The 21,664-nt window shown below is 39.6% G+C and overlaps 26 pseudogenes; all 26 read right to left on the bottom strand.

Annotated features, from left to right (window-relative positions):
• Positions 1-520: 520 nt before the first annotated feature.
• On the bottom strand, positions 521-639 carry LOC113084287 (uncharacterized; annotated as a pseudogene).
• A 792-nt stretch (positions 640-1,431) lies between these two features.
• Positions 1,432-1,550, bottom strand: LOC113084276 (uncharacterized; annotated as a pseudogene).
• Positions 1,551-1,920: 370 nt separating this feature from the next.
• On the bottom strand, positions 1,921-2,039 carry LOC113084308 (uncharacterized; annotated as a pseudogene).
• Positions 2,040-2,588: 549 nt separating this feature from the next.
• LOC113084286 (uncharacterized) lies at positions 2,589-2,707 on the bottom strand (annotated as a pseudogene).
• A 548-nt stretch (positions 2,708-3,255) lies between these two features.
• On the bottom strand, positions 3,256-3,374 carry LOC113084285 (uncharacterized; annotated as a pseudogene).
• Positions 3,375-4,166: 792 nt separating this feature from the next.
• LOC113084333 (uncharacterized) lies at positions 4,167-4,285 on the bottom strand (annotated as a pseudogene).
• A 370-nt stretch (positions 4,286-4,655) lies between these two features.
• LOC113084307 (uncharacterized) lies at positions 4,656-4,774 on the bottom strand (annotated as a pseudogene).
• Positions 4,775-5,342: 568 nt separating this feature from the next.
• On the bottom strand, positions 5,343-5,461 carry LOC113084319 (uncharacterized; annotated as a pseudogene).
• A 489-nt stretch (positions 5,462-5,950) lies between these two features.
• On the bottom strand, positions 5,951-6,069 carry LOC113084284 (uncharacterized; annotated as a pseudogene).
• A 548-nt stretch (positions 6,070-6,617) lies between these two features.
• Positions 6,618-6,736, bottom strand: LOC113084283 (uncharacterized; annotated as a pseudogene).
• Positions 6,737-7,529: 793 nt separating this feature from the next.
• Positions 7,530-7,648, bottom strand: LOC113084332 (uncharacterized; annotated as a pseudogene).
• Positions 7,649-8,018: 370 nt separating this feature from the next.
• Positions 8,019-8,137, bottom strand: LOC113084306 (uncharacterized; annotated as a pseudogene).
• Positions 8,138-8,703: 566 nt separating this feature from the next.
• On the bottom strand, positions 8,704-8,822 carry LOC113084318 (uncharacterized; annotated as a pseudogene).
• A 489-nt stretch (positions 8,823-9,311) lies between these two features.
• On the bottom strand, positions 9,312-9,430 carry LOC113084282 (uncharacterized; annotated as a pseudogene).
• Positions 9,431-9,977: 547 nt separating this feature from the next.
• LOC113084281 (uncharacterized) lies at positions 9,978-10,096 on the bottom strand (annotated as a pseudogene).
• A 550-nt stretch (positions 10,097-10,646) lies between these two features.
• On the bottom strand, positions 10,647-10,765 carry LOC113084328 (uncharacterized; annotated as a pseudogene).
• Positions 10,766-11,314: 549 nt separating this feature from the next.
• On the bottom strand, positions 11,315-11,433 carry LOC113084316 (uncharacterized; annotated as a pseudogene).
• A 639-nt stretch (positions 11,434-12,072) lies between these two features.
• LOC113084331 (uncharacterized) lies at positions 12,073-12,191 on the bottom strand (annotated as a pseudogene).
• A 371-nt stretch (positions 12,192-12,562) lies between these two features.
• On the bottom strand, positions 12,563-12,682 carry LOC113084325 (uncharacterized; annotated as a pseudogene).
• Positions 12,683-13,249: 567 nt separating this feature from the next.
• Positions 13,250-13,368, bottom strand: LOC113084317 (uncharacterized; annotated as a pseudogene).
• Positions 13,369-13,856: 488 nt separating this feature from the next.
• Positions 13,857-13,975, bottom strand: LOC113084304 (uncharacterized; annotated as a pseudogene).
• A 544-nt stretch (positions 13,976-14,519) lies between these two features.
• Positions 14,520-14,638, bottom strand: LOC113084292 (uncharacterized; annotated as a pseudogene).
• A 3,316-nt stretch (positions 14,639-17,954) lies between these two features.
• Positions 17,955-18,073, bottom strand: LOC113084315 (uncharacterized; annotated as a pseudogene).
• A 488-nt stretch (positions 18,074-18,561) lies between these two features.
• LOC113084275 (uncharacterized) lies at positions 18,562-18,680 on the bottom strand (annotated as a pseudogene).
• A 1,461-nt stretch (positions 18,681-20,141) lies between these two features.
• Positions 20,142-20,260, bottom strand: LOC113084330 (uncharacterized; annotated as a pseudogene).
• Positions 20,261-21,324: 1,064 nt separating this feature from the next.
• LOC113084314 (uncharacterized) lies at positions 21,325-21,443 on the bottom strand (annotated as a pseudogene).
• Between the last annotated feature and the right edge of the window lie 221 nt (positions 21,444-21,664).

The following is a 21,664-nucleotide window of genomic DNA, read 5'->3' as shown; positions in this document are numbered from 1 at the left end:
AAAGATCAGCCAATCTAATCGCCGGTACATTATATAAGTAGGAAAGAAAACCCTAAAGCTTAAAGATCAGCCAATCTAATCGCCGGTACATTATACAGGACCAAACCTGCTTAGCTTCCGAGCTCAGACATGATCTGGCATAGCCAGGTTGTTACGGTCGCAAGCGAAGGATACTGCAAAGAGAGGACTATTTAAAGATCAGCCAATCAAATCGCCCATACATTATATAAGTAGGAATGAAAACCCAAAAGCTTACAGCACCTGGTATTCCCAGGCGGTCTCCCATCCAAGCACTAACCAGGCCAATACCTGCTAAGATTAAGAGATCAGGCATTGGCTCTTTTTTTTTAAGATTATTATATAATTAGTAATAAATTTCCAATAATATTAGAGCACCTGGTATTACCAGGGGGTCTCCCATCCAAACACTACACAGGTCCATGACTGCTAAGATTCAAAGAATGGGCATTGACTCTTTTTTTTTCAAGATTATTATATAATTTGTGAAAAATTTACAAAAATCTTAAAGCAACTGGTATTACCAGGGGGTCTCCCATCCAATTACTAACCAGGCCCAAACCTGCTTAGCTTCCGAGCTCAGACATGATCTGGCATAGCCAGGGTGGTATGGCCATAAGCGAAGACTGCTGCAAAGAGAGAGCTATTTAAAGATCAGCCAATCTAATCGCCGGTACATTATATAAGTAGGAAAGAAAACCCTAAAGCTTAAAGCACCTGGTATTCCCAGGCGGTCTCCCATCCAAGCAGTAACCAGGCCAATACCTGCTAAGATTAAGAGATCGGGCATTGACTCTTTTTTTTTTTTTTTTTTTTTTTTAAAGATTATTATATAATTAGTAATACATTTCCAATAATATTAGAGCACCTGGTTTTCCGAGGCGGTCTCCCATCCAAACACTAAACAGGTCCATAGATGCTAAGATTCAAAGATTGGGCATTGACTCTTTTTGTTTCAAGATAATTATATAATTAGTACAAATTTCCAAAAATATTACAGCAAATGGTATTCCGAGGCGGTCTCCCATCCAAGCACTAAACAGGTCCATACCTCCTAAGATTCAAAGATTGGGCATTTACTATTTTTTTTTTTTTTGCAAGATTTTTATGTAATTAGTAAAAATTGCCAAAAATATTACAGCAACTGGTATTTCCCGGCCGTCTTCCATCCAAGTACTAACCAGGCAAAACCTGCTATTATTCAGAGATCGGGCATTGACTTTTTTTTTTTTTTCAAAATTATTATATAATTTGTGAAAAATTTCCAAAAATCTTAAAGCAACTGGTATTACCAGGGTGTCTCCCATCCAATTACTAACCAGGCCCATACCTGCTAAGATTCAGATATGGGGCATTGACTCCTTTCTTGTTTTCTTGCAAGATTATTATATAATTTGTGAAAAATTTCCAAAAATCTTAAAGCAACTGGTATTACCAGGGGGTCTCCCATCCAATTACTAACCAGGCCGAAACCTGCTTAGTTTCCGAGCTCAGACATGATCTGGCATAGCCAGGGTGGTATGGCCATAAGCGAAGACTGCTGCAAAGAGAGAGCTATTTAAAGATCAGTCAATCTAATCGCCGGTACATTATATAAGTAGGAAAGAAAACCCTAAAGCTTAAAGCACCTGGTATTCCCAGGCGGTCTCCCATCCAAGCACTAACCAGGCCAATACCTGCTAAGATTAAGAGATCGGGCATTGACTCTTTTTTTTTTTTTTTTTTTTTTTAGATTATTATATAATTAGTAATAAATTTCCAATAATATTAGAGCACCTGGTATTCCGAGGCGGTCTCCCATCCAGACACTAAACAGGTCCATGACTGCTAAGATTCAAAGAATGGGCATTGACTCTTTTTTTTTTCAAGATTATTATATAATTTGTGAAAAATTTACAAAAACTCTTAAAGCAACTGGTATTACCAGGGGGTCTCCCATCCAATTACTAACCAGGCCCAAACCTGCTTAGCTTCCGAGCTCAGACATGATCTGGCATAGCCAGGGTGGTATGGCCATAAGCGAAGACTGCTGCAAAGAGAGAGCTATTTAAAGATCAGCCAATCTAATCGCCGGTACATTATATAAGTAGGAAAGAAAACCCTAAAGCTTAAAGATCAGCCAATCTAATCGCCGGTACATTATACAGGACCAAACCTGCTTAGCTTCCGAGAGCAGACGAGATCAGGCATAGCCAGGTTGTTACGGTCGCAAGCGAAGGATACTGCAAAGAGAGGACTATTTAAAGATCAGCCAATCAAATCGCCCATACATTATATAAGTAGGAATGAAAACCCAAAAGCTTACAGCACCTGGTATTCCCAGGCGGTCTCCCATCCAAGCACTAACCAGGCCAATACCTGCTAAGATTAAGAGATCAGGCATTGGCTCTTTTTTTTAAGATTATTATATAATTAGTAATAAATTTCCAATAATATTAGAGCACCTGGTATTACCAGGGGGTCTCCCATCCAAACACTACACAGGTCCATGACTGCTAAGATTCAAAGAATGGGCATTGACTCTTTTTTTTTTTCAAGATTATTATATAATTTGTGAAAAATTTACAAAAATCTTAAAGCAACTGGTATTACCAGGGGGTCTCCCATCCAATTACTAACCAGGCCCAAACCTGCTTAGCTTCCGAGCTCAGACATGATCTGGCATAGCCAGGGTGGTATGGCCATAAGCGAAGACTGCTGCAAAGAGAGAGCTATTTAAAGATCAGCCAATCTAATCGCCGGTACATTATATAAGTAGGAAAGAAAACCCTAAAGCTTAAAGATCAGCCAATCTAATCGCCGGTACATTATACAGGACCAAACCTGCTTAGCTTCCGAGCTCAGACATGATCTGGCATAGCCAGGTTGTTACGGTCGCAAGCGAAGGATACTGCAAAGAGAGGACTATTTAAAGATCAGCCAATCAAATCGCCCATACATTATATAAGTAGGAATGAAAACCCAAAAGCTTACAGCACCTGGTATTCCCAGGCGGTCTCCCATCCAAGCACTAACCAGGCCAATACCTGCTAAGATTAAGAGATCAGGCATTGGCTCTTTTTTTTTAAGATTATTATATAATTAGTAATAAATTTCCAATAATATTAGAGCACCTGGTATTACCAGGGGGTCTCCCATCCAAACACTACACAGGTCCATGACTGCTAAGATTCAAAGAATGGGCATTGACTCTTTTTTTTTCAAGATTATTATATAATTTGTGAAAAATTTACAAAAATCTTAAAGCAACTGGTATTACCAGGGGGTCTCCCATCCAATTACTAACCAGGCCCAAACCTGCTTAGCTTCCGAGCTCAGACATGATCTGGCATAGCCAGGGTGGTATGGCCATAAGCGAAGACTGCTGCAAAGAGAGAGCTATTTAAAGATCAGCCAATCTAATCGCCGGTACATTATATAAGTAGGAAAGAAAACCCTAAAGCTTAAAGCACCTGGTATTCCCAGGCGGTCTCCCATCCAAGCAGTAACCAGGCCAATACCTGCTAAGATTAAGAGATCGGGCATTGACTCTTTTTTTTTTTTTTTTTTTTTTTTTTAAAGATTATTATATAATTAGTAATACATTTCCAATAATATTAGAGCACCTGGTTTTCCGAGGCGGTCTCCCATCCAAACACTAAACAGGTCCATAGATGCTAAGATTCAAAGATTGGGCATTGACTCTTTTTGTTTCAAGATAATTATATAATTAGTACAAATTTCCAAAAATATTACAGCAAATGGTATTCCGAGGCGGTCTCCCATCCAAGCACTAAACAGGTCCATACCTCCTAAGATTCAAAGATTGGGCATTTACTTTTTTTTTTTTTTTGCAAGATTTTTATGTAATTAGTAAAAATTGCCAAAAATATTACAGCAACTGGTATTTCCCGGCCGTCTTCCATCCAAGTACTAACCAGGCAAAACCTGCTATTATTCAGAGATCGGGCATTGACTTTTTTTTTTTTTCAAAATTATTATATAATTTGTGAAAAATTTCCAAAAATCTTAAAGCAACTGGTATTACCAGGGTGTCTCCCATCCAATTACTAACCAGGCCCATACCTGCTAAGATTCAGATATGGGGCATTGACTCCTTTCTTGTTTTCTTGCAAGATTATTATATAATTTGTGAAAAATTTCCAAAAATCTTAAAGCAACTGGTATTACCAGGGGGTCTCCCATCCAATTACTAACCAGGCCGAAACCTGCTTAGTTTCCGAGCTCAGACATGATCTGGCATAGCCAGGGTGGTATGGCCATAAGCGAAGACTGCTGCAAAGAGAGAGCTATTTAAAGATCAGTCAATCTAATCGCCGGTACATTATATAAGTAGGAAAGAAAACCCTAAAGCTTAAAGCACCTGGTATTCCCAGGCGGTCTCCCATCCAAGCACTAACCAGGCCAATACCTGCTAAGATTAAGAGATCGGGCATTGACTCTTTTTTTTTTTTTTTTTTTTTTAGATTATTATATAATTAGTAATAAATTTCCAATAATATTAGAGCACCTGGTATTCCGAGGCGGTCTCCCATCCAGACACTAAACAGGTCCATGACTGCTAAGATTCAAAGAATGGGCATTGACTCTTTTTTTTTTTCAAGATTATTATATAATTTGTGAAAAATTTACAAAAACTCTTAAAGCAACTGGTATTACCAGGGGGTCTCCCATCCAATTACTAACCAGGCCCAAACCTGCTTAGCTTCCGAGCTCAGACATGATCTGGCATAGCCAGGGTGGTATGGCCATAAGCGAAGACTGCTGCAAAGAGAGAGCTATTTAAAGATCAGCCAATCTAATCGCCGGTACATTATATAAGTAGGAAAGAAAACCCTAAAGCTTAAAGATCAGCCAATCTAATCGCCGGTACATTATACAGGACCAAACCTGCTTAGCTTCCGAGAGCAGACGAGATCAGGCATAGCCAGGTTGTTACGGTCGCAAGCGAAGGATACTGCAAAGAGAGGACTATTTAAAGATCAGCCAATCAAATCGCCCATACATTATATAAGTAGGAATGAAAACCCAAAAGCTTACAGCACCTGGTATTCCTAGGCGGTCTCCCATCCAAGCACTAACCAGGCCAATACCTGCTAAGATTAAGAGATCGGGCATTGACTCTTTTTTTTTTTTTTTTTTTTTTTTTTTTAAGATTATTATATAATTAGTAATAAATTTCCAATAATATTAGAGCACCTGGTGTTCCGAGGCGGTCTCCCATCCAGACACTAAACAGGTCCATGACTGCTAAGATTCAAAGAATGGGCATTGACTCTTTTTTTTTTCAAGATTATTATATAATTTGTGAAAAATTTACAAAAATCTTAAAGCAACTGGTATTACCAGGGGGTCTCCCATCCAATTACTAACCAGGCCCACACCTGCTTAGCTTCCGAGCTCAGACATGATCTGGCATAGCCAGGGTGGTATGGCCATAAGCGAAGACTGCTGCAAGGAGAGAGCTATTTAAAGATCAGCCAATCTAATCGCCGGTACATTATACAGGACCAAACCTGCTTAGCTTCCGAGAGCAGACGAGATCAGGCATAGCCAGGTTGTTACGGTCGCAAGCGAAGGATACTGCAAAGAGAGGACTATTTAAAGATCAGCCAATCAAATCGCCCATACATTATATAAGTAGGAATGAAAACCCAAAAGCTTACAGCACCTGGTATTCCCAGGCGGTCTCCCATCCAAGCACTAACCAGGCCAATACCTGCTAAGATTAAGAGATCAGGCATTGGCTCTTTTTTTTTAAGATTATTATATAATTAGTAATAAATTTCCAATAATATTAGAGCACCTGGTATTACCAGGGGGTCTCCCATCCAAACACTACACAGGTCCATGACTGCTAAGATTCAAAGAATGGGCATTGACTCTTTTTTTTTTTCAAGATTATTATATAATTTGTGAAAAATTTACAAAAATCTTAAAGCAACTGGTATTACCAGGGGGTCTCCCATCCAATTACTAACCAGGCCCAAACCTGCTTAGCTTCCGAGCTCAGACATGATCTGGCATAGCCAGGGTGGTATGGCCATAAGCGAAGACTGCTGCAAAGAGAGAGCTATTTAAAGATCAGCCAATCTAATCGCCGGTACATTATATAAGTAGGAAAGAAAACCCTAAAGCTTAAAGATCAGCCAATCTAATCGCCGGTACATTATACAGGACCAAACCTGCTTAGCTTCCGAGCTCAGACATGATCTGGCATAGCCAGGTTGTTACGGTCGCAAGCGAAGGATACTGCAAAGAGAGGACTATTTAAAGATCAGCCAATCAAATCGCCCATACATTATATAAGTAGGAATGAAAACCCAAAAGCTTACAGCACCTGGTATTCCCAGGCGGTCTCCCATCCAAGCACTAACCAGGCCAATACCTGCTAAGATTAAGAGATCAGGCATTGGCTCTTTTTTTTTAAGATTATTATATAATTAGTAATAAATTTCCAATAATATTAGAGCACCTGGTATTACCAGGGGGTCTCCCATCCAAACACTACACAGGTCCATGACTGCTAAGATTCAAAGAATGGGCATTGACTCTTTTTTTTTCAAGATTATTATATAATTTGTGAAAAATTTACAAAAATCTTAAAGCAACTGGTATTACCAGGGGGTCTCCCATCCAATTACTAACCAGGCCCAAACCTGCTTAGCTTCCGAGCTCAGACATGATCTGGCATAGCCAGGGTGGTATGGCCATAAGCGAAGACTGCTGCAAAGAGAGAGCTATTTAAAGATCAGCCAATCTAATCGCCGGTACATTATATAAGTAGGAAAGAAAACCCTAAAGCTTAAAGCACCTGGTATTCCCAGGCGGTCTCCCATCCAAGCAGTAACCAGGCCAATACCTGCTAAGATTAAGAGATCGGGCATTGACTCTTTTTTTTTTTTTTTTTTTTTTTTTTAAAGATTATTATATAATTAGTAATACATTTCCAATAATATTAGAGCACCTGGTTTTCCGAGGCGGTCTCCCATCCAAACACTAAACAGGTCCATAGATGCTAAGATTCAAAGATTGGGCATTGACTCTTTTTGTTTCAAGATAATTATATAATTAGTACAAATTTCCAAAAATATTACAGCAAATGGTATTCCGAGGCGGTCTCCCATCCAAGCACTAAACAGGTCCATACCTCCTAAGATTCAAAGATTGGGCATTTACTATTTTTTTTTTTTTTGCAAGATTTTTATGTAATTAGTAAAAATTGCCAAAAATATTACAGCAACTGGTATTTCCCAGCCGTCTTCCATCCAAGTACTAACCAGGCAAAACCTGCTATTATTCAGAGATCGGGCATTGACTTTTTTTTTTTTTCAAAATTATTATATAATTTGTGAAAAATTTCCAAAAATCTTAAAGCAACTGGTATTACCAGGGTGTCTCCCATCCAATTACTAACCAGGCCCATACCTGCTAAGATTCAGATATGGGGCATTGACTCCTTTCTTGTTTTCTTGCAAGATTATTATATAATTTGTGAAAAATTTCCAAAAATCTTAAAGCAACTGGTATTACCAGGGGGTCTCCCATCCAATTACTAACCAGGCCGAAACCTGCTTAGTTTCCGAGCTCAGACATGATCTGGCATAGCCAGGGTGGTATGGCCATAAGCGAAGACTGCTGCAAAGAGAGAGCTATTTAAAGATCAGTCAATCTAATCGCCGGTACATTATATAAGTAGGAAAGAAAACCCTAAAGCTTAAAGCACCTGGTATTCCCAGGCGGTCTCCCATCCAAGCACTAACCAGGCCAATACCTGCTAAGATTAAGAGATCGGGCATTGACTCTTTTTTTTTTTTTTTTTTTTTTAGATTATTATATAATTAGTAATAAATTTCCAATAATATTAGAGCACCTGGTATTCCGAGGCGGTCTCCCATCCAGACACTAAACAGGTCCATGACTGCTAAGATTCAAAGAATGGGCATTGACTCTTTTTTTTTTTCAAGATTATTATATAATTTGTGAAAAATTTACAAAAACTCTTAAAGCAACTGGTATTACCAGGGGGTCTCCCATCCAATTACTAACCAGGCCCAAACCTGCTTAGCTTCCGAGCTCAGACATGATCTGGCATAGCCAGGGTGGTATGGCCATAAGCGAAGACTGCTGCAAAGAGAGAGCTATTTAAAGATCAGCCAATCTAATCGCCGGTACATTATATAAGTAGGAAAGAAAACCCTAAAGCTTAAAGATCAGCCAATCTAATCGCCGGTACATTATACAGGACCAAACCTGCTTAGCTTCCGAGAGCAGACGAGATCAGGCATAGCCAGATTGTTACGGTCGCAAGCGAAGGATACTGCAAAGAGAGGACTATTTAAAGATCAGCCAATCAAATCGCCCATACATTATATAAGTAGGAATGAAAACCCAAAAGCTTACAGCACCTGGTATTCCTAGGCGGTCTCCCATCCAAGCACTAACCAGGCCAATACCTGCTAAGATTAAGAGATCGGGCATTGACTCTTTTTTTTTTTTTTTTTTTTTTTTTTTAAGATTATTATATAATTAGTAATAAATTTCTAATAATATTAGAGCACCTGGTGTTCCGAGGCGGTCTCCCATCCAGACACTAAACAGGTCCATGACTGCTAAGATTCAAAGAATGGGCATTGACTCTTTTTTTTTCAAGATTATTATATAATTTGTGAAAAATTTACAAAAATCTTAAAGCAACTGGTATTACCAGGGGGTCTCCCATCCAATTACTAACCAGGCCCACACCTGCTTAGCTTCCGAGCTCAGACATGATCTGGCATAGCCAGGGTGGTATGGCCATAAGCGAAGACTGCTGCAAAGAGAGAGCTATTTAAAGATCAGCCAATCTAATCGCCGGTACATTATACAGGACCAAACCTGCTTAGCTTCCGAGAGCAGACGAGATCAGGCATAGCCAGGTTGTTACGGTCGCAAGCGAAGGATACTGCAAAGAGAGGACTATTTAAAGATCAGCCAATCAAATCGCCCATACATTATATAAGTAGGAATGAAAACCCAAAAGCTTACAGCACCTGGTATTCCCAGGCGGTCTCCCATCCAAGCACTAACCAGGCCAATACCTGCTAAGATTAAGAGATCAGGCATTGGCTCTTTTTTTTTAAGATTATTATATAATTAGTAATAAATTTCCAATAATATTAGAGCACCTGGTATTACCAGGGGGTCTCCCATCCAAACACTACACAGGTCCATGACTGCTAAGATTCAAAGAATGGGCATTGACTCTTTTTTTTTTTCAAGATTATTATATAATTTGTGAAAAATTTACAAAAATCTTAAAGCAACTGGTATTACCAGGGGGTCTCCCATCCAATTACTAACCAGGCCCAAACCTGCTTAGCTTCCGAGCTCAGACATGATCTGGCATAGCCAGGGTGGTATGGCCATAAGCGAAGACTGCTGCAAAGAGAGAGCTATTTAAAGATCAGCCAATCTAATCGCCGGTACATTATATAAGTAGGAAAGAAAACCCTAAAGCTTAAAGATCAGCCAATCTAATCGCCGGTACATTATACAGGACCAAACCTGCTTAGCTTCCGAGCTCAGACATGATCTGGCATAGCCAGGTTGTTACGGTCGCAAGCGAAGGATACTGCAAAGAGAGGACTATTTAAAGATCAGCCAATCAAATCGCCCATACATTATATAAGTAGGAATGAAAACCCAAAAGCTTACAGCACCTGGTATTCCCAGGCGGTCTCCCATCCAAGCACTAACCAGGCCAATACCTGCTAAGATTAAGAGATCAGGCATTGGCTCTTTTTTTTAAGATTATTATATAATTAGTAATAAATTTCCAATAATATTAGAGCACCTGGTATTACCAGGGGGTCTCCCATCCAAACACTACACAGGTCCATGACTGCTAAGATTCAAAGAATGGGCATTGACTCTTTTTTTTTCAAGATTATTATATAATTTGTGAAAAATTTACAAAAATCTTAAAGCAACTGGTATTACCAGGGGGTCTCCCATCCAATTACTAACCAGGCCCAAACCTGCTTAGCTTCCGAGCTCAGACATGATCTGGCATAGCCAGGGTGGTATGGCCATAAGCGAAGACTGCTGCAAAGAGAGAGCTATTTAAAGATCAGCCAATCTAATCGCCGGTACATTATATAAGTAGGAAAGAAAACCCTAAAGCTTAAAGATCAGCCAATCTAATCGCCGGTACATTATACAGGACCAAACCTGCTTAGCTTCCGAGAGCAGACGAGATCAGGCATAGCCAGGTTGTTACGGTCGCAAGCGAAGGATACTGCAAAGAGAGGACTATTTAAAGATCAGCCAATCAAATCGCCCATACATTATATAAGTAGGAATGAAAACCCAAAAGCTTACAGCACCTGGTATTCCCAGGCGGTCTCCCATCCAAGCACTAACCAGGCCAATACCTGCTAAGATTAAGAGATCAGGCATTGGCTCTTTTTTTTTAAGATTATTATATAATTAGTAATAAATTTCCAATAATATTAGAGCACCTGGTATTACCAGGGGGTCTCCCATCCAAACACTACACAGGTCCATGACTGCTAAGATTCAAAGAATGGGCATTGACTCTTTTTTTTTTTCAAGATTATTATATAATTTGTGAAAAATTTACAAAAATCTTAAAGCAACTGGTATTACCAGGGGGTCTCCCATCCAATTACTAACCAGGCCCAAACCTGCTTAGCTTCCGAGCTCAGACATGATCTGGCATAGCCAGGGTGGTATGGCCATAAGCGAAGACTGCTGCAAAGAGAGAGCTATTTAAAGATCAGCCAATCTAATCGCCGGTACATTATATAAGTAGGAAAGAAAAACCCTAAAGCTTAAAGATCAGCCAATCTAATCGCCGGTACATTATAGAGGACCAAACCTGCTTAGCTTCCGAGCTCAGACATGATCTGGCATAGCCAGGTTGTTACGGTCGCAAGCGAAGGATACTGCAAAGAGAGGACTATTTAAAGATCAGCCAATCAAATCGCCCATACATTATATAAGTAGGAATGAAAACCCAAAAGCTTACAGCACCTGGTATTCCCAGGCGGTCTCCCATCCAAGCACTAACCAGGCCAATACCTGCTAAGATTAAGAGATCAGGCATTGGCTCTTTTTTTTTAAGATTATTATATAATTAGTAATAAATTTCCAATAATATTAGAGCACCTGGTATTACCAGGGGGTCTCCCATCCAAACACTACACAGGTCCATGACTGCTAAGATTCAAAGAATGGGCATTGACTCTTTTTTTTTCAAGATTATTATATAATTTGTGAAAAATTTACAAAAATCTTAAAGCAACTGGTATTACCAGGGGGTCTCCCATCCAATTACTAACCAGGCCCAAACCTGCTTAGCTTCCGAGCTCAGACATGATCTGGCATAGCCAGGGTGGTATGGCCATAAGCGAAGACTGCTGCAAAGAGAGAGCTATTTAAAGATCAGCCAATCTAATCGCCGGTACATTATATAAGTAGGAAAGAAAACCCTAAAGCTTAAAGCACCTGGTATTCCCAGGCGGTCTCCCATCCAAGCAGTAACCAGGCCAATACCTGCTAAGATTAAGAGATCGGGCATTGACTCTTTTGTTTCAAGATAATTATATAATTAGTACAAATTTCCAAAAATATTACAGCAAATGGTATTCCGAGGCGGTCTCCCATCCAAGCACTAAACAGGTCCATACCTCCTAAGATTCAAAGATTGGGCATTTACTATTTTTTTTTTTTTGCAAGATTTTTATGTAATTAGTAAAAATTGCCAAAAATATTACAGCAACTGGTATTTCCCGGCCGTCTTCCATCCAAGTACTAACCAGGCAAAACCTGCTATTATTCAGAGATCGGGCATTGACTTTTTTTTTTTTTCAAATTATTATATAATTTGTGAAAAATTTCCAAAAATCTTAAAGCAACTGGTATTACCAGGGTGTCTCCCATCCAATTACTAACCAGGCCCATACCTGCTAAGATTCAGATATGGGGCATTGACTCCTTTCTTGTTTTTCTTGCAAGATTATTATATTAATTTGTGAAAAATTTCCAAAAATCTTAAAGCAACTGGTATTACCAGGGGGTCTCCCATCCAATTACTAACCAGGCCGAAACCTGCTTAGTTTCCGAGCTCAGACATGATCTGGCATAGCCAGGGTGGTATGGCCATAAGCGAAGACTGCTGCAAAGAGAGAGCTATTTAAAGATCAGTCAATCTAATCGCCGGTACATTATATAAGTAGGAAAGAAAACCCTAAAGCTTAAAGCACCTGGTATTTCCCAGGCGGTCTCCCATCCAAGCACTAACCAGGCCAATACCTGCTAAGATTAAGAGATCGGGCATTGACTCTTTTTTTTTTTTTTTTTTTTTTAGATTATTATATAATTAGTAATAAATTTCCAATAATATTAGAGCACCTGGTATCCGAGGCGGTCTCTCCATCCAGACACTAAACAGGTCCATGACTGCTAAGATTCAAAGAATGGGCATTGACTCTTTTTTTTTTTCAAGATTATTATATAATTTGTGAAAAATTTACAAAAACTCTTAAAGCAACTGGTATTTACCAGGGGGTCTCCCATCCAATTACTAACCAGGCCCAAACCTGCTTAGCTTCCGAGCTCAGACATGATCTGGCATAGCCAGGGTGGTATGGCCATAAGCGAAGACTGCTGCAAAGAGAGAGCTATTTAAAGATCAGCCAATCTAATCGCCGGTACATTATATAAGTAGGAAAGAAAACCCTAAAGCTTAAAGATCAGCCAATCTAATCGCCGGTACATTATACAGGACCAAACCTGCTTAGCTTCCGAGAGCAGACGAGATCAGGCATAGCCAGGTTGTTACGGTCGCAAGCGAAGGATACTGCAAAGAGAGGACTATTTAAAGATCAGCCAATCAAATCGCCCATACATTATATAAGTAGGAATGAAAACCCAAAAGCTTACAGCACCTGGTATTCCTAGGCGGTCTCCCATCCAAGCACTAACCAGGCCAATACCTGCTAAGATTAAGAGATCGGGCATTGACTCTTTTTTTTTTTTTTTTTTTTTTTTTTTAAGATTATTATATAATTAGTAATAAATTTCTAATAATATTAGAGCACCTGGTGTTCCGAGGCGGTCTCCCATCCAGACACTTAACAGGTCCATGACTGCTAAGATTCAAAGAATGGGCATTGACTCTTTTTTTTTTTCAAGATTATTATATAATTTGTGAAAAATTTACAAAATCTTAAAGCAACTGGTATTACCAGGGGGTCTCCCATCCAATTACTAACCAGGCCCACACCTGCTTAGCTTCCGAGCTCAGACATGATCTGGCATAGCCAGGGTGGTATGGCCATAAGCGAAGACTGCTGCAAAGAGAGAGCTATTTAAAGATCAGCCAATCTAATCGCCGGTACATTATACAGGACCAAACCTGCTTAGCTTCCGAGAGCAGACGAGATCAGGCATAGCCAGGTTGTTACGGTCGCAAGCGAAGGATACTGCAAGAGAGGACTATTTAAAGATCAGCCAATCAAATCGCCCATACATTATATAAGTAGGAATGAAAACCCAAAAGCTTACAGCACCTGGTATTCCCAGGCGGTCTCCCATCCAAGCACTAACCAGGCCAATACCTGCTAAGATTAAGAGATCAGGCATTGGCTCTTTTTTTTTTAAGATTATTATATAATTAGTAATAAATTTCCAATAATATTAGAGCACCTGGTATTACCAGGGGGTCTCCCATCCAAACACTACACAGGTCCATGACTGCTAAGATTCAAAGAATGGGCATTGACTCTTTTTTTTTTCAAGATTATTATATAATTTGTGAAAAATTTACAAAAATCTTAAAGCAACTGGTATTACCAGGGGGTCTCCCATCCAATTACTAACCAGGCCCAAACCTGCTTAGCTTCCGAGCTCAGACATGATCTGGCATAGCCAGGGTGGTATGGCCATAAGCGAAGACTGCTGCAAAGAGAGAGCTATTTAAAGATCAGCCAATCTAATCGCCGGTACATTATATAAGTAGGAAAGAAAACCCTAAAGCTTAAAGATCAGCCAATCTAATCGCCGGTACATTATACAGGACCAAACCTGCTTAGCTTCCGAGCTCAGACATGATCTGGCATAGCCAGGTTGTTACGGTCGCAAGCGAAGGATACTGCAAAGAGAGGACTATTTAAAGATCAGCCAATCAAATCGCCCATACATTATATAAGTAGGAATGAAAACCCAAAAGCTTACAGCACCTGGTATTCCCAGGCGGTCTCCCATCCAAGCACTAACCAGGCCAATACCTGCTAAGATTAAGAGATCAGGCATTGCTCTTTTTTTAAGATTATTATATAATTAGTAATAAATTTCCAATAATATTAGAGCACCTGGTATTACCAGGGGGTCTCCCATCCAAACACTACACAGGTCCATGACTGCTAAGATTCAAGAATGGGCATTGACTCTTTTTTTTTCAAGATTATTATATAATTTGTGAAAAATTTACAAAAATCTTAAAGCAACTGGTATTACCAGGGGGTCTCCCATCCAATTACTAACCAGGCCCAAACCTGCTTAGCTTCCGAGCTCAGACATGATCTGGCATAGCCAGGGTGGTATGGCCATAAGCGAAGACTGCTGCAAAGAGAGAGCTATTTAAAGATCAGCCAATCTAATCGCCGGTACATTATATAAGTAGGAAAGAAACCCTAAAGCTTAAAGATCAGCCAATCTAATCGCCGGTACATTATACAGGACCAAACCTGCTTAGCTTCCGAGAGCAGACGAGATCAGGCATAGCCAGGTTGTTACGGTCGCAAGCGAAGGATACTGCAAAGAGAGGACTATTTAAAGATCAGCCAATCAAATCGCCCATACATTATATAAGTAGGAATGAAAACCCAAAAGCTTACAGCACCTGGTATTCCCAGGCGGTCTCCCATCCAAGCACTAACCAGGCCAATACCTGCTAAGATTAAGAGATCAGGCATTGGCTCTTTTTTTTAAGATTATTATATAATTAGTAATAAATTTCCAATAATATTTAGGAGCACCTGGTATTACCAGGTGGTCTCCCATCCAAAACACTACACAGGTCCATGACTGCTAAGATTCAAGAATGGGCATTGACTCTTTTTTTTTTTCAAGATTATTATTATTAATTTGTGAAAAATTTACAAAAATCTTAAAGCAACTGGTATTACCAGGGGGTCTCCCATCCAATTACTAACCAGGCCCAAACCTGCTTAGCTTCCGAGCTCAGACATGGATCTGGCATAGCCAGCGGTGGTATGGCCATAAGCGAAGACTGCCTGCAAGAGAGAGCTATTTAAAGATCAGCCAATCTAATCGCCGGTACATTATATAAGTAGGAAAGAAAACCCTAAAGCTTAAAGATCAGCCAATCTAATCGCCGGTACATTATACAGGAACCAAACCTGCTTAGCTTCGAGCTCAGACATTGATCTGCATAGCCAGGTTGTTACGGTCGGCAAGCGAAGGATACTGCAAAGAGAGGGACTATTTAAAGATCAGCCAATCAAATCGCCCATACATTATATAAGTAGGAATGAAAAACCCAAAAGCTATACAGCACCTGGTATTCCCAGGCGGTCTCCCATCCAAGCACTAACCAGGGCCAATACCTGCTAAGATTAAGAGATCAGGCATTGGCTCTTTTTTTTAAGATTATTATATAATTAGTAATAATTTCCAATAATATTAGAGCACCTGGTATTACCAGGGGGTCTCCCATCCAAACACTACACAGGTCCATGACTGCTAAGATTCAAAGAATGGGCATTGACTCTTTTTTTTTCAAGATTATTAATTAATTGTGAAAAATTTACAAAAATCTTTAAAGCAACTGGTATTACCAGGGGGTCTCCCATCCAATTACTAACCAGGCCCAAACCTGCTTAGCTTCCGAGCTCAGACATTGATCTGGCATAGCCAGGGTGGTATGGCCATAAGCGAAGACTGCTGCAAAGAGAGAGCTATTTAAAGATCAGCCAATCTAATCGCCGGTACATTATATAAGTAGGAAAGAAAACCCTAAAGCTTAAAGCACCTGGTATTCCCAGGCGGTCTCCCATCCAAGCAGTAACCAGGCCAATACCTGCTAAGATTAAGAGATCGGGCATTGACTCTTTTTTTTTTTTTTTTTTTTTTTTTAAAGATTATTATATAATTAGTAATACATTTCCAATAATATTAGAGCACCTGGTTTTCCGAGGCGGTCTCCCATCCAAACACTAAACAGGTCCATAGCTGCTAAGATTCAAAGATTGGGCATTGACTCTTTTTGTTTCAAGATAATTATATAATTAGTACAAATTTCCAAAATATTACAGCAAATGGTATTCCGAGGCGGTCTCCCATCCAAGCACTAAACAGGTCCATACCTCCTAAGATTCAAAGATTGGGCATTTACTTTTTTTTTTTTTGCAAGATTTTTATGTAATTAGTAAAAATTGCCAAAAATATTACAGCAACTGGTATTTCCCGGCCGTCTTCCATCCAAGTACTAACCAGGCAAAACCTGCTATTATTCAGAGATCGGGCATTGACTTTTTTTTTTTTTTTCAAAATTATTATATAATTTGTGAAAAATTCCAAAAATTCTTAAAGCAACTGGTATTTACCCAGGGTGTCTCCCATCCAATTACTAACCAGGCCCATACCTGCTAAGATTCAGATATGGGGCAATTGACTCCTTTCTTGTTTTCTTGCAAGATTATTATATAATTTGTGAAAAATTTCCAAAAATCTTAAAGCAACTGGTATTACCAGGGGGTCTCCCATCCATTACTAACCAGGCCGAAACCTGCTTAGTTCCGAGCTCAGACATGATCTGGCATAGCCAGGGTGGTATGGCCATAAAGCGAAAGACTGCTGCAAAGAGAGAGCTATTAAAGACTCAGTCAATCTAATCGCCGTACATTATATAAGTAGGAAAGAAAACCCTAAAGCTTAAAGCACCTGTATTCCCAGGCGGTCTCCCATCCAAGCACTAACCAGGCCAATACCTGCTAAGATTAAGAGATCGGGCATTGACTCTTTTTTTTTTTTTTTTTTTTTTTTAGGGATTATTATTAACTTAGTAATAAATTTCCAATAATATTAGAGCACCTGGTATTCCGAGGCGGTCTCCCATCCAGACACTAAACAGGTCCATGACTGCTAAGATTCAAAGAATGGGCATTGACTCTTTTTTTTTTTCAAGATTATTATATAATTTGTGAAAAATTTACAAAAACTCTTAAAGCAACTGGTATTACAGGGGGTCTCCCATCCAATGTTACTAACCAGGGCCCAAACCTGCTTAGCTTCCGAGCTCAGACATGATCTGGCATAGCCAGGGTGGTATGGCCATAAGCGAAGACTGCTGCAAGAGAGAGCTATTTAAAGATCAGCCAATCTAATCGCCGGTACATTATATAAGTAGGAAAGAAAACCCTAAAGCTTAAAGATCAGCCAATCTAATCGCGTACATATTACAGGACCAAACCTGCTTAAGCTTCCGAGAGCAGACGAGATCAGGCATAGCCAGGTTGTTACGGTCGCAAGCGAAGGATACTGCAAAGAGAGGACTATTTAAAGATCAGCCAATCAAATCGCCCATACATTATATAAGTAGGAATGAAAACCCAAAAGCTTTACAGCACCTGGTATTCCTAGGCGGTCTCCCATCCAAGCACTAACCAGAGCCAATACCTGCTAAGATTAAGAGATCGGGCATTGACTCTTTTTTTTTTTTTTTTTTTTTTTTTTTAAGATTATTATATAATTAGTAATAAATTTCCAATAATATTAGAGCACCTGGTGTTCCGAGGCGGTCTCCCATCCAGACACTAAACAGGTCCATGACTGCTAAGATTCAAAGAATGGGCATTGACTCTTTTTTTTTTCAAGATTATTATATAATTTGTGAAAAATTTACAAAAATCTTAAAGCAACTGGTATTACCAGGGGGTCTCCCATCCAATTACTAACCAGGCCCACACCTGCTTAGCTTCCGAGCTCAGACATGATCTGGCATAGCCAGGGTGGTATGGCCATAAGCGAAGACTGCTGCAAAGAGAGAGCTATTTAAAGATCAGCCAATCTAATCGCCGGTACATTATACAGGACCAAACCTGCTTAGCTTCCGAGAGCAGACGAGATCAGGCATAGCCAGGTTGTTACGGTCGCAAGCGAAGGATACTGCAAAGAGAGGACTATTTAAAGATCAGCCAATCAAATCGCCCATACATTATATAAGTAGGAATGAAAACCCAAAAGCTTACAGCACCTGGTATTCCCAGGCGGTCTCCCATCCAAGCACTAACCAGGCCAATACCTGCTAAGATTAAGAGATCAGGCATTGGCTCTTTTTTTTAAGATTATTATATAATTAGTAATAAATTTCCAATAATATTAGAGCACCTGGTATTACCAGGGGGTCTCCCATCCAAACACTACACAGGTCCATGACTGCTAAGATTCAAAGAATGGGCATTGACTCTTTTTTTTTTCAAGATTATTATATAATTTGTGAAAAATTTTACAAAAATCTTAAAGCAACTGGTATTACCAGGGGGTCTCCCATCCAATTACTAACCAGGCCCAAACCTGCTTAGCTTCCGAGCTCAGACATGATCTGGCATAGCCAGGGTGGTATGGCCATAAGCGAAGACTGCTGCAAAGAGAGAGCTATTTAAAGATCAGCCAATCTAATCGCCGGTACATTATATAAGTAGGAAAGAAAACCCTAAAGCTTAAAGATCAGCCAATCTAATCGCCGGTACATTATACAGGACCAAACCTGCTTAGCTTCCGAGCTCAGACATGATCTGGCATAGCCAGGTTGTTACGGTCGCAAGCGAAGGATACTGCAAAGAGAGGACTATTTAAAGATCAGCCAATCAAATCGCCCATACATTATATAAGTAGGAATGAAAACCCAAAAGCTTACAGCACCTGGTATTCCCAGGCGGTCTCCCATCCAAGCACTAACCAGGCCAATACCTGCTAAGATTAAGAGATCAGGCATTGGCTCTTTTTTTTTAAGATTATTATATAATTAGTAATAAATTTCCAATAATATTAGAGCACCTGGTATTACCAGGGGGTCTCCCATCCAAACACTACACAGGTCCATGACTGCTAAGATTCAAAGAATGGGCATTGACTCTTTTTTTTCAAGATTATTATATAATTTGTGAAAAATTTACAAAAATCTTAAAGCAACTGGTATTACCAGGGGGTCTTCCCATCCAATTACTAACCAGGCCCAAACCTGCTTAGCTTCCGAGCTCAGACATGTCTGGCATAGCCAGGGTGGTATGGCCATAAGCGAAGACTGCTGCAAAGAGAGAGCTATTTAAAGATCAGCCAATCTAATCGCCGGTACATTATATAAGTAGGAAAGAAAACCCTAAAGCTTAAAGCACCTGGTATTCCCAGGCGGTCTCCCATCCAAGCAGTAACCAGGCCAATACCTGCTAAGATTAAGAGATCGGGCATTGACTCTTTTTTTTTTTTTTTTTTTTTTTTTTAAAGATTATTATATAATTAGTAATACATTTCCAATAATATTAGAGCACCTGGTTTTCCGAGGCGGTCTCCCATCCAAACACTAAACAGGTCCATAGATGCTAAGATTCAAAGATTGGGCATTGACTCTTTTTGTTTCAAGATAATTATATAATTAGTACAAATTTCCAAAAATATTACAGCAAATGGTATTCCGAGGCGGTCTCCCATCCAAGCACTAAACAGGTCCATACCTCCTAAGATTCAAAGATTGGGCATTTACTATTTTTTTTTTTTTGCAAGATTTTTTAATGTAATTAGTAAAAATTGCCAAAAATATTACAGCAACTGGTATTTCCCGGCCGTCTTCCATCCAAGTACTAACCAGGCAAAACCTGCTATTATTCAGAGATCGGGCATTGACTTTTTTTTTTTTTCAAAATTATTATATAATTTGTGAAAAATTTCCAAAAATCTTAAAGCAACTGGTATTACCAGGGGTGTCTCCCATCCAATTACTAACCAGGCCCATACCTGCTAAGATTCAGATATGGGGCATTGACTCCTTTCTTGTTTTCTTGCAAGATTATTATATAATTTGTGAAAAATTTCCAAAAATCTTAAAGCAACTGGTATTACCAGGGGGTCTCCCATCCAATTACTAACCAGGCCGAAACCTGCTTAGTTTCCGAGCTCAGACATGATCTGGCATAGCCAGGGTGGTATGGCCATAAGCGAAGACTGCTGCAAAGAGAGAGCTATTTAAAGATCAGTCAATCTAATCGCCGGTACATTATATAAGTAGGAAAGAAAACCCTAAAGCTTAAAGCACCTGGTATTCCCAGGCGGTCTCCCATCCAAGCACTAACCAGGCCAATACCTGCTAAGATTAAGAGATCGGGCATTGACTCTTTTTTTTTTTTTTTTTTTTTTTTAGATTATTATATAATTAGTAATAAATTTCCCAATAATATTAGAGCACCCTGGTATTCCGAGGCGGTCTCCCATCCAGACACTAAACAGGTCCATTGACTGCTAAGATTCAAAGAATGGCATTGACTCTTCTTTTTTTTTTCAAGATTATTATATATTTTGTGAAAAATTTACAAAACCTTAAGCAACTGGTATTACCAGGGGGTCTCCCCATCCAATTACTAACCCAGCCCACAACCTGGCCTTAGCTTCCCGAGCTCAGACATGATCCTGGCATAGCCAGGGTGTATGGCCATAAGCGAAGACTGCTGCTCAAAGAGAGAGCTATTTAAAGATCAGCCCAATCTAATCGCCGGTACATTATATAAGTAGGAAAGAAAACCCTAAAGCTTAAAGATCAGCCAATCTAATCGCCGGTACATTATACAGGACCAAACCTGCTTAGCTTCCGAGAGCAGACGAGATCAGGCATAGCCAGGTTGTTACGGTCGCAAGCGAAGGATACTGCAAAGAGAGGACTATTTAAAGATCAGCCAATCAAATCGCCCATACATTATATAAGTAGGAATGAAAACCCAAAAGCTTACAGCACCTGGTATTCCCTAGGCGGTCTCCCATCCAAGCACTAACCAGGCCAATACCTGCTAAGATTAAGAGATCGGCATTGACTCTTTTTTTTTTTTTTTTTTTTTTTTAAGATTATTATATAATTAGTAATAAATTTCCAATAATATTAGAGCACCTGGTGTTCCGAGGCGGTCTCCCATCCAAACACTAAACAGGTCCATGACTGCTAAGATTCAAAGAATGGGCATTGACTCTTTTTTTTTTCAAGATTATTATATAATTTGTGAAAAATTTACAAAAATCTTAAAGCAACTGGTATTACCAGGGGGTCTCCCATCCAATTACTAACCAGGCCCACACCTGCTTAGCTTCCGAGCTCAGACATGATCTGGCATAGCCAGGGTGGTATGGCCATAAGCGAAGACTGCTGCAAAGAGAGAGCTATTTAAAGATCAGCCAATCTAATCGCCGGTACATTATACAGGACCAAACCTGCTTAGCTTCCGAGAGCAGACGAGATCAGGCATAGCCAGGTTGTTACGGTCGCAAGCGAAGGATACTGCAAAGAGAGGACTATTTAAAGATCAGCCAATCAAATCGCCCATACATTATATAAGTAGGAATGAAAACCCAAAGCTTA

This window comes from Carassius auratus, unplaced genomic scaffold, assembly GCF_003368295.1.
Source record: "Carassius auratus strain Wakin unplaced genomic scaffold, ASM336829v1 scaf_tig00039897, whole genome shotgun sequence".
NCBI lineage: Eukaryota > Metazoa > Chordata > Actinopteri > Cypriniformes > Cyprinidae > Carassius > Carassius auratus.
Note: the sequence above shows the minus strand (reverse complement) of the source record. Positions and strands in the feature narration are given on the sequence as shown.